This window comes from Scylla paramamosain, chromosome 20 (assembly GCF_035594125.1).
Source record: "Scylla paramamosain isolate STU-SP2022 chromosome 20, ASM3559412v1, whole genome shotgun sequence".
NCBI lineage: Eukaryota > Metazoa > Arthropoda > Malacostraca > Decapoda > Portunidae > Scylla > Scylla paramamosain.
The window spans coordinates 5,174,116-5,186,726 of NC_087170.1; positions in this window are offsets into that span (position 1 = coordinate 5,174,116).

Genomic DNA, 12,611 nt, shown 5'->3' on the forward strand with positions numbered 1-12,611 from the left:
TTTTTTTTTTTTTTTTTTTTACATTTATTTGTCAACAAATAAACAGGAACATTTCTCAGAAATTTTAAGTGTCTAAGAAAAGTTAACTTGCGCAGAAGAAAATACAGTTACCAGACCAGAGGCTGGTGTGCTACTTGGTGCTTTACAGTCACTTCCATTTCTATGCTTTCTTGGCCTGTGGGAACCTGTCCTCATAGAAATTAATGACACACAGGCCTACCTCCAAACCAAAGGGCTTAACTTACAACAGTGTGATATAAAACTCGGGGCATTAAAGGATTTTTTGGTTAAGAACAGAGAAAAGCTCGGAAATGATGGAGTTAACTATGTGTCATGTTATTGTCCGAGTTTACCTTGAATGGGACTACGTTTTCTTAGTGTCCCCCGTGTTCCGGTTACCTGCCTTTCGGGCATAATCCTTATTATTGGTTATAACTATAAGTAGTGTAAGGCTTATTTACCCATTTTATATCATGTAGTATTATTCTCTTCATAATTTAAGTTCTCTATATCTTTGTATGTATAAGGAAGGAAGTATAATTGAGGAGGAAAAATGTTGAAACGAGGGGAGCTTGAGTGGGCAACAACACATTCCAAGGAGGGGAAGGCAGAGCGCCTTAGGTCGTGAGGTATATCGGAGTGAAGGCGTTTCTCAGGGAAGAATCTTGGTGTGGATTGGTGATGGAGTGAGTTTGTGGAGGTATTAGTGGTGTAGCAGTATAACCTTGATATCCAGGATCAGGTTAGAGATTTTGTGGTACCAAGAGCTCTTGTTCGCTGAAATTCGGTTGTTGAGTTGTGCGGTGACGCCGTTCGAAGGGGTCATAGGTCAAACTGGCAGCCATTTTGTGAGTGGAGGTTGTGGTGTTGACCTTGGAAGCTGGTGTTGTGGTGTGTTGGTGATTTTGGGGATGATGTTATGGTGTTATGGAAAATCTTTGGTGATGATGGTAATCTCCTGTGAGGCTTGAGGAGGTGAAATACGGGAATTACTGTCTGGGGACGCGGTAATGGCGTCTGAGTAAATTCCTGCGGTTGAAGGGAATATTTCTTTGACTGGTGGAGGTGTAAACGGGTTCTGGTGTTGTGTGTAATAACGTGTACTACCTCATGTTGTTTGTGAATTATTATTAGTATTAATATATGTGCTTGTAACATAGAATAATCGTGTTTTCTACTCCCCCAACATCGATCTGGTATTAGAAGTGATTCAAGGTGTGCTGTGTCAAGGTAAAGGTAGAGTGAGAGGGTGTAATTCTGGCGATTTCGGATAGGTCGGGTAGGCATTCGAAGCCTTTAAAAATCCAGACCTTTAAAACTTTCCGGGATCAGTGTAACGTCCACTTTCTTGGAAAGATAACCGGGATCGTACGATCGTAAGTAAATAAGTGATCGTGACATGCTAAAGAAGTTTGTGATGATCTGGGTATAGTCATGGAGCGTCAGCGTCGGAACAGAAAGAAGAAACAAATTTTTGGTGAAGGATCACAAGATGCTCGATTGCCATATGACATTGAATTAAAAGGATAAATGTTTTCTTCACTGGATACAGTGATCCAAGAAACAAATCTGAGATTTCAACAGCTTCGTGAACTTGCTGAGAAATATGCTTTCCTTACTCCTACACATCTTATTGATGATCAGTATGAGTGCCAACTTACTCAAATACAGCATGATGACATTGATAAAAATGAGTTCCTACTTGAAACAAAAAGACTAGAGCATTTTACTGGTGTTGCTAGTAGTCAAGGTCAAACGAATATGTGCAAAGAAGGCCCCCTGCAGCTTTTGCAGTTTATTCATAAATATAATCTTGGGAATTCGGTTCCAAATCTAATAGTTATGCTCCACATTTTCCTCACAATTGCTATCAATGTTACTACCTGCGAGAGGAGTTTTCTAAACTAAAACTAATAAAAAATTACTTAAGGTCTACTATGAGCAACATGAGGTTGAGAGATCTTGCCATGTTGTCTATAGAGAGACAATTTGCAGATGAAATAGATTTTGAAAATGTTATTGATGATTTTACTAAAAGAAAAGCAAGAAAAACTTCTTTGTAGAAAGAGGTGATAATTTTCAACTGATTATATATATATATATATATATATATATATATATATATATATATATATATATATATATATATATATATATATATATATATATATATATATATATATATATATATATATATATATATATATATATATATATATATATATATATATATATTTTTTTTTTTTTTTTTTATGTAGGAAGGACACTGGCCAAGGGCAACAGAAATCCAATAAAAAAAAAAATGCCCACTGAAATGCGACTCCCACAAAAGGGTCAAAGCAGTGGTCAAAAATTGATGAATAAGTGTCTTGAAACCTCCCTCTTGAAGGAATTCAAGTCATAGGAAGGTGGAAATACAGAAGAAGGCAGGGAGTTCCAGAGTTTACCAGAGAAAGGGATGAATGATTGAGAATACTGGTTAACTCTTGCGTTAGAGAGGTGGACAGAATAGGGGTGAGAGAAAAAAGAAAGTCTTGTGCAGCGAGGCTGCGGAAGGAGGAGAGGCATGCAGTTAGCAAGATCAGAAGAGCAGTTAGCATGAAAATAGCGGTAAAAGACAGCTAGATATGCAACATTGCGGCGGTGAGAGAGAGGCTGAAGACAGTCAGTTAGAGGAGAGGAGTTGATGAGACGAAAAGCTTTTGATTCCACCCTGTCTAGAAGAGCAGTATGAGTGGAACCCCCCCAGACATGTGAAGCATACTCCATACATGGACGGATAAGGCCCTTGTACAGAGTTAGCAGCTAGGGGAGGGGGGGGGCTGAGAAAAACTGGCGGAGACGTCTCAGAACACCTAACTTCATAGAAGCTGTTTTAGCTAGAGATAAGATGTGAAGTTTCCAGTTCAGATTATAAGTAAAGGACAGACCGAGGATGTTCAGTGTAGAAGAGGGGGACAGTTGAGTGTCATTGAAGAAGAGGGGATAGTTGTCTGGAAGGTTGTGTCGAGTTGATAGATGGAGGAATTGAGTTTTTGAGGCATTGAACAATACCAAGTTTGCTCTGCCCCAATCAGAAATTTTAGAAAGATCAGAAGTCAAGCGTTCTGTGGCTTCCCTGCGTGATATGTTTACCTCCTGAAGGGTTGGACGTCTATGAAAAGACGTGGAAAAGTGCAGGGTGGTATCATCAGCGTAGGAGTGTATATGACAAGAAGTTTGGTTTAGAAGATCATTAATGAATAATAAGAAGAGAGTGGGTGACAGGACAGAATTCTGAGGAACACCACTGTTAATAGATTTAGGAGAAGAACAGTGACCGTCTACCACAGCAGCAATAGAACGGTCAGAAAGGAAACTTGAGATGAAGTTACAGAGAGAAGGATAGAAACCGTAGGAGGGTAGTTTAGAAATCAAAGCTTTGTGCCAGACTCTATCAAAAGCTTTTGATATGTCCAAGGCAACAGCAAAAGTTTCACCAAAATCTCTAAAAGAGGATGACCAAGACTCAGTAAGGAAAGCCAGATCACCAGTAGAGCGGCCTTCACGGAACCCATACTGGCGATCAGATAGAAGGTTGTGAAGTGATAGATGTTTAAGAATCTTCCTGTTGAGGATAGATTCAAAAACTTTAGATAGGCAGGAAATTAAAGTAATAGGACGGTAGTTTGAGGGATTAGAACGGTCACCCTTTTTAGGAACAGGTTGAATGTAGGCAAACTTCCAGCAAGAAGGAAAGGTAGATGTTGACAGACAGAGCTGAAAGAGGTTGACTAGCCAAGGTGCAAGCACGAAGGCACAGTTTCGGAGAACAATAGGAGGGACCCCATCAGGTTCATAAGCCTTCCGAGGGTTTAGGCCAGCAAAGGCATGGAAATCATCATTGCGAAGAATTTTAATACGTGGCATGAAGTAGTCAGAGGGTGGGGGAGAGGGAGGAACAAGCCCAGAATCGTCCAAGGTAGAGTTTTTAGCAAAGGTTTGAGCGAAGAGTTCAGCTTTAGAAATAGATGTGATAGCAGTGGTGCCATCTGGTTGAAATAGAGGAGGGAAAGAAGAAGAAGCAAAGTTATTGGAGATATTTTTGGCTAGATGCCAGAAATCACGAGGGGAGTTAGATTTTGAAAGGTTTTGACATTTTCTGTTAATGAAGGAGTTTTTGGCTAGTCGGAGAACAGACTTGGCATGGTTCCAGGCAGAAATATAAAGTGCATGAGATTCTGAGATGCATGAGATTATATATATATATATATATATATATATATATATATATATATATATATATATATATATATATATATATATATATATATATATATATATATATATATATATATATATATATATATATATATATATATATATATATATGTATGGTATATGTGCATTGTAATATTGTATTACTTCTGGGAAGGGCGGCAAATTAATGTGAAGGCCGTGGGCCGCCTTGGGTGGCAAAAACACTAGCTACACCACTGTTCTTGACCTGAAATCAGGTTTTTGGCAAATTAATTTGGTAGTAGCCGTGAGATTACTGCCTTTTCTACGCCATTAGGTCATTATGAGTGGCTCCGTGCCCCAGTGGGTTTATGTAACTCGCCCCTGACTTGTCAGTGACTTGTTAATAGTCTTCTTCAAGGTCTTATAAGCGATGGTTTGTTTGTATACCTTGATGATTTGATCTTGGTGTCTCGTGATTCTGAGTCTCACTTCGACAAACTTGAACTTGTTTTGCAAAAACTTAACCAGCCTAAGTGTAAATTCCTTCCCTCACATATTGAGATTTTAGGTCATGTAGTTAACAAGGATGGCATTCACACTACTGATGCTAAAGTTCGAGCGGTTCAGGATTTTCCTATCCCAAAGTCAGTAAACCACGTGCGTTCTTACCTCGATCTTGCGGGTTATTACCGTGCATTCATTAGAGACTTTGCATCCATTGCGTCGCCTCTGACGCGGCTTCTCAAAAAGGATGTCTCTTTCGTATGGCACGACGCCCAGCAAACTAGCTTTGACCGACTCAAACATGCACTTACTCATGCTCTAGTCCTTGCCTTTCCAGATTACAGTCTGCCTTTTACACTCTTCACCGATGCAAGTGCCTTAGGAGTAGGCGCTGTTCTAATGCAACAGTTTGAGAGTTCATGTCCTAAGGTCACTGCGTATGCCAGCCGTACCCCGAATGGTGCTGAGTCTCGCTGTTCTGTTACTCATCTAGAGCCTCTGGCACTGGTATGTGCTTTATGTCATTTCCTTGAAATCATCTATGGCTACCAATTGGCTGTTTATACTGATTATACTGCCTTGCTTCACCTTTTCAAGGGTAAAAATTTATCAGGTCATCTCTCCAGATGGTTTGTCATAGTCGAAGAATTTAATCCGACGATCAAGTATTTGTCCGGTAAAGCAAATGTGACAACAGATTCTCTCTCTCTCTCTCTCTCTCTCTCTCTCTCTCTCTCTCTCTCTCTCTCTCTCTCTCTCTCTCTCTCTCTCTCTCTCTCTCTCTCTCTCTCTCTCTCTCTCTCTCTCTCTCTCTCTCTCTCTCTCTCTCTCTCTCTCTCTCTCTCTCTCTCTCTCTCTCTCTCTCTCTCTCTCTCTCTCTCTCTTTCGAAATGTTGTCGCTTCTGTGTCAGAAATTACTAATTTCTCCCGAGAGGAACTTTTTGCTGCTCAGCGTCAAGATCCCTTTATGGTCTGATGTGGTATATGCCTTAGAATCGGGTGATGTTCGTTTTACCCAAGTTGCATGTACCTTTGTCTCGGTTTTATTTTGTTGATGGTATATTATACCGTACTGTGTCAGTTCATGAACAAACAGTGACGCAACTTGTCATCCTTACTTCTTTATTTCCTTCTCTGCTTCATCTTCCCAGTCCGAACGCTCCCCAGTCCGAACATCAAGGACGTGACAATTCCTTAACAATGGCTTGTAACCGTTGTTACTGGCCTACGATGAACATCATAAATCATGTAGCGCAATATCTCTCTTGTGCACAAACTAAATACCATTTGCCAGCAATACAGAATTTCCCAATGCTTTATTATTGCTTACCATCCAGCTTCTAATGGACTTGTGGAACGGACTAATATAAAAATTTTGGAGATTCTTCGGAATGTTGTAGGTAAACTTCATGAGTCATGGGAAGATTGGCTTCCGCATGTAGCTACTTCCATAATGGTTCTGTGAATTCGTCTATTGGAAAGACTTCTCTATATTGTGTTTGGTGAAGAGAAACGTCTCCCTTACGATATACTAGCAGCCCCACGTGTGCCAGTGTATTCAGCTGATGACTATGCGCAGTCTCATATCCGCACGTTTCAGACTATCCATGCGTCTGTGCAAGAAAGACTACAGGGTTCATGCACAGAGATGATCAGTCGGCAGCACAGTACAGCCACGCCTGTGTCCCTTGGTATTGGTGACACTGTCTTTAAGGCCTCACCTCCGCGTCAGTCTAAATTAGAATTGAAATTTTTAGTCCCTTTTCTCATTACAAATAGCTTTTATAGTAATAAGTTTAAAATTTTTGATCCAAATCTTAATATTTCAGAAGTTGTCCATGTTGACAGGTTGAAGAAGGCTAGGATCCCCACCTCCTCAGTCTCCACCTGTCTCTCATACTTCTGTTCATCCTAGCCCTACACATTCTTGTTATCTCTGTTATAGAGTTATGTATTTTTTTTTTTTTTTTTTTTTTGTGGGGGATCCCACTTCATATTTATCATGTACTTTTTTTTTTTTTAATCTTTTTGCTGTCCCAAGGGTTTCTTTATTTTGTTGTGTCCGTGGGAGGAGTTATTATTTTTATGCCTTATGTTAGGATTACATTGATTACTGTGTTTGTGCTGTCCTCCAGTGATATTTCTTTTTGTTCTGCAGGAGGGATGTTTTCGTAACATTTTTGTGTGTTTATATCACTTATGCCCTTGTACTGTATCGTCTAGTGTGTCATACAAAGATAAGTCCACTGTGTATCCATATCCACGTATTTCTCATTATTATTCTTATTATTATTGCATTTTGTTATATTTTCAGAAATTTTGTTTGTTCTTCTTTCTTGCTATTATGTCATTGTCGTACTTTTGTGTGCCTTCTTCCATTACGTACAGTTACACAATTTTTTCACTATATATGTACACATATTTCACATTCTCCTTATTATTATTCTTGTGCCTTACGGTATTTTCTCTGCATTTTTTTTATTTGTTCATTTACACATTTTTTTTTTTTTTTGCCGTCATTTATTACTTTGTGTGCCTTACACAGATAAAAACACTCCATGTTCATATATCCATATTTCTCATTATTATCTTATTCTTATTGTGTCTTCATATTTTTCTATTTGATGTGCTTTTGCCACTATTTTACATTTTTTTATATACGAGTATTCGCTCCGGGGTCGCAGCATAGGTGTGGCCGAGCTATATGATAGGATGTCCATCTATATATTGTAAGTTCATTTTTCTTATGCCATTATTATCATTATTACTACTATTTATCATTTATGTATTTAATTTGTATGTACGACACCTCTCGTTCCCCTTTTGTTTTCGATCACTCCTTAGATGGCGTCACGCGCGCCCCGGCAGTAAGCGGCTGGTCTCTGGGCCATAAGGTTTACTCTGTACTTGGCAGTTTGTTATTATACTGGAAGATATTTTACACAGTGTTTGCCGTTATACCTAGATTTGGACATTACCACATGTACTAGCTCAACCCCCTAGCACAAGAACAACAACAACAACAACAACAACAACAACAACAACAACAACAACAACGACGACAACAACATTAAAACTAATGAAAACAATTGTGGTAGTAGCAATAGTAGTAGTAGTAGTAGTAGTAGTAGTAGTAGTAGTAGTAGTAGTAGTAGTAGTTGTAGTAGTAGTAGCAGTAGTAGTAGTAGTGGTACTAGTAGCAGCAGCAATAGTAGTAGTAGTGGAAGTAGTAGTAGTAGTAGTAGTAGTAGTAGTAATAGTTATAGTAGTAGTAGTAGTGGTAGTAGTAATATGTAATAATAATAATGATAATAACAAGAACAACAACAACAACAGCAACAACAGCAACAACAACAATAACAATAATAATAATAATAATAATAATAATAATAATAATAATAATAATACAAGTAATATATCAACAATCCCTCCTTTCACGAAACATTTTATTATAGCGCGTCAAAAAAAAAATGAATAAATAAAAAGAATAAGTGTAATAATTAAAACCCAAGTCACTGATTTACCTCTTTCCTCTTTGGGAATCTCTCTCTCTCTCTCTCTCTCTCTCTCTCTCTCTCTCTCTCTCTCTCTCTCTCTCTCTCTCTCTCTCTCTCTCTCTCTCCTCTCTCTCCCTCTCTCTCTCTCTGTAAACGTGATAATAATCGTTCACAGACCGAAGTCAACTGGCGACTGTAAACTCATTTAGAGAGAGAGAGAGAGAGAGAGAGAGAGAGAGAGAGAGAGAGAGAGAGAGAGAGAGAGAGAGAGAGAGAGAGAGAGAGAGAGAAATGAACAAACAAACAGTGGTATAAACATGAACTGATTAAATAGAAAAAAAATGGAGCCACAATACAGTAAACACACACACACACACACACACACACACACACACACACACACACACACACACATACACACACGAGTGGCCACTAACCTTTAGCAACAGGAATCACTGAGCCAGAAAAGGCAGAAACAAGCCTGCCGCGCCGCGCCATCTACAACAATGCCTTCACCCAAGACTCAGACCACAAAACACACACTCCGAGACACACCACCAAAAAATCGAAAGAAAGAAAAAGGCATAAAAAAAAAAAACACAACTGCTTCACAAAATTCCGAGAGAATGGTCGAACAGACTGGTGGAAGCTGTCTGAATTGGAAGTGTGGGTAATGGGGTGGGGGTTGGGTAGGGGGAGGAAGGGCCAGCGAACACCATCTTACTTCTCCCTTCCTGCCAACCCTTCGCACCATTACGAAAATCAGAAGGAAAAAAAAAAAGAAAACGATTTCACAAGCGTCATTGTTCGTTATTTTTGTGAGCGGGCCGAGAGATTTACCTAAGTATTTTTTTTCTTACTCCCTCTCCCTCCCTCTCTTCCTCCTCCAAGCAGTTGAGATGAAGGGGAGGTGGTAGGGGTTGTGTTAGTAGCGTGCAACGTCACTGAGGCTGTGATGGAAGTGGGGAAGAGTGTTGGAAGAGCAGAGTGCACGTTTTGTTTCGTTGGGGTCGGGGGGCGAGGAGGAAGAGGGAAGACTCTAGTCACAGTTTAGTGTCACGTTTTAGGGTAGCTGTGGGGTGTGGCAGAGTGATGGGGATTGGAAGCAGTGGGTGGGGGGGAGGAGGGAGTGAGGCAGTATATAAGTTGGGTCGAGCTGTTAACCACACAGATGACAACACAATGAAGGCAGTAAGACTCATGAATCTGCTCTCTCTCTCTCTCTCTCTCTCTCTCTCTCTCTCTCCTCTCTCTCTCTCTCTCTCTCTCTCTCTCTCTCTCTCTCATATGTGACGTTGTGTCATTATAGGGAAAAAACAACACTGCTATATCTACGGATTTATTGTATGTATTTATTGTGTGTATTGCCAGAAATATCAGTCTGCCTGTCTATCAATCAAATGATTTTCCTGTCTGATTTTACTGTGTATCATTTTTATCTGTTTATCTGTCTACGTTTATCGATTTATCTGTCCATATACCTCTCTATATATCTATATGTGTCTAACTACCTATGTATTTCTCTATATATCTTTTTGCCTGCCTGTCTATCCAAAATCAACATTGGCAGTCAGCTTCACATCTGTACTCGTAAATACCTCGGGTCGTTAACAAGTTTAGTGGAAAAATAATTAGGTGATGAACAGGGTCTACACATTAAGAGGCTCGCCCATCTTATTCGCCGAGCCCAGAAGTCAAACACAGGCCTTCTCAGATGTATGTATGTGTGTGTGTGTGTGTGTGTGTGTGTGTGTGTGTGTGTGTGTGTGTTGCAGGTGTTTCTAGTACTCAGTGTGTTGTAATGGTGTGTCGCAGGTGTTTGCATTACTCATTGTGTTGTGGTGGTGTATTGCAGGTGTTTGCAGTATACTCAGTGTGTTGTGGTGCTGTGTTGCAGGTGTTTGCAGTACTCAGTGTATTCCTCCTGTTGGTCGCCTGCCTGGCCAGCGCCGATCCTGAGCCTGGGTACCGCCTCAGCCACGGTGGTGGCTATAGCGGCGGTCATGGTGGCGGTTATGGCGGTGGCCATGGGGACGGCTATGGCGGAGGTCATGGCGGTCGCGGACATGACGGTGGATATGGTGGCGGATATAGAGGAGGTTACAGCGGAGGTTAGGTTAGGTCACAGAGAATATGGAGGCTACGGACGCTAAATCGAACCAAGGGTAATATACTCACGTAAAAATTAGAACATAAAAGAAAATAAAAGCAGCTGCAAGAAACCTTCAAGCCTACACGTGGCAGTCCCTCTATGAAACATGTTTACCGGTTTCCATCTGTTATCTTCATCCATAAATTTGTCTCCGTGATGACTCAGCACTAACAAACTGATTACTGAGTATTCTATTCATCCACCACTCTATTCACGTCTTTTCTTTAAACAGAACTTTGATGTTATCATATGTGTGTGTGTGTCTGTGAGTGTGTGTGTGTGTGTGTGTGTGTGTGTGTGTGTGTGTGTGTGTGTGTGTGTGTGTGTGTGTGTGTGTGTTTGCGACCAATGGTGGAGACTATAGCGAAATTGTGTTGTTTTTTCATTTGCTTTGTCACTTCTTAATACAATGTTCCCATTCTTTGCTTCTTTGTTCGGTGCCTGATGAACTTCTGGGCTTGTTTCTTTACGAAAGACTTGATAAAGAAGCTTCGAAGAATAGAGCATTAAATAAGGGAAAAAAGAGAAACAAAGGTTAATGATCGGTGCTGGGTACATGAGAGAGAGAGAGAGAGAGAGAGAGAGAGAGAGAGAGAGAGAGAGAGAGAGAGAGAGAGAGAGAGAGAGAGAGAATCAAGCTGAATTTTTTTCCACAGCGTTACATTCATTTGGACTCTTAAAAGTTAGTTAATCATATTCTATAATTGTAATAATAATAATAATAATAATAATAATAATAATAATAATAATAATAATAACAATTATTATTATTATTATTATTATTATTATTATTATCATTATTATTATTATTATTATTATTATTATTATTATTATTATTAATATTACCATTATTATTATTATTATTATTATTATTATTATTATTATTATTATTATTATTATTATTATTATTATTATCATTATTATTATTATTACTATTGTTATTTTTATTATTATTATTATTACCAGTAGTAGAAGTAGTAGTAGTAGTAGTAGTAGTAATGATACAACAACAAAAACAACAACAGCTACTACTATTACTACTTCTACTACTACTTCTTCTACTATTACTACTACTACTATCACGACCACCACACTACTACCACCAGCACCACAATCACGATCACTACCACCACCACCACCACCACTACTACTACTACTACTACTACTACCACTACTACTACTACTACTACTACTACAATCACATACACGCACAACTACCAACACAAACACATATACACACCAAGCCCCACACTAAACCCTACGTTCTCCCCACGCAGAGTTCCACAAGGAGGAGGCAACGGCTTTCGCGAGGACACTTGAAGTGGAGCGATACCCATCTGTCTTTTATAATGCTTTATTGGGGGATTTCTATTTGTCCAACACATGTGATTCATGTGAGAAAGGAAAGAAAAGTAACTATGGTCTGGTAAATCCTCTCTGTGCTCTGTTGTCGCCTCTACGACTGTCCCACCTGCCCTCGCTCTCTTGTGAAAATTATGATTTGGTCAACTCATCGTTTTCTTCATTATTTTTGTTCGCATATTCTATCCACTGTCCTTTTACTTACTTGTGTTACTGCTACTGTCCGAGATCTTACCCTTGAAATACCAGCAAGAACTAATTAATTCTTCATCTCTTTTGAAAAATAGTAATTTACTTTATCATTATACCGCTTGTTTGACTGTGTATAATATGCACAGTCAAACAAACCATCCCACACATATTATGTGTGGGTTTAGAGAAACTTCCATAGCGGTAGATATAAGTGCTGCAGACGCGATGACCTGACCTCGTGTCCTCGTGTGGTGCGGTGTGTGACACCTCACTCGACCTGGCTGTTCCCGTCAGCACCGCACAAGCAGGGTGTCACGTGTTATACCGTACCGAGTCCTTTATATTCATATACATGAACGAATTACTCATAAAAAAAAAATGTATTTTTACATAAAGAACAGGATTCTGAGGGATGATGTTAGGCAGAGGTGGGTACACGTGTCAGTTTAGATTTGCCATATTCGTCTTTCGTATTTTCACTCTCATGTCCATCCAAACTTTATAACCCATTCACCCAATCCATTCTCAGAATCCAAAATTTCTTTCTTATCGAATGTCTTGCAATAAAGATAATTAGATATATTATGGTGTATATCAATGTGTCCACATTTTAGCAGTAGGAATGGTGGCATTGGTGGTGGTGGTGGTGGTGGTGGTAACAGTAGTAGTAGTAGTAGTAGTAG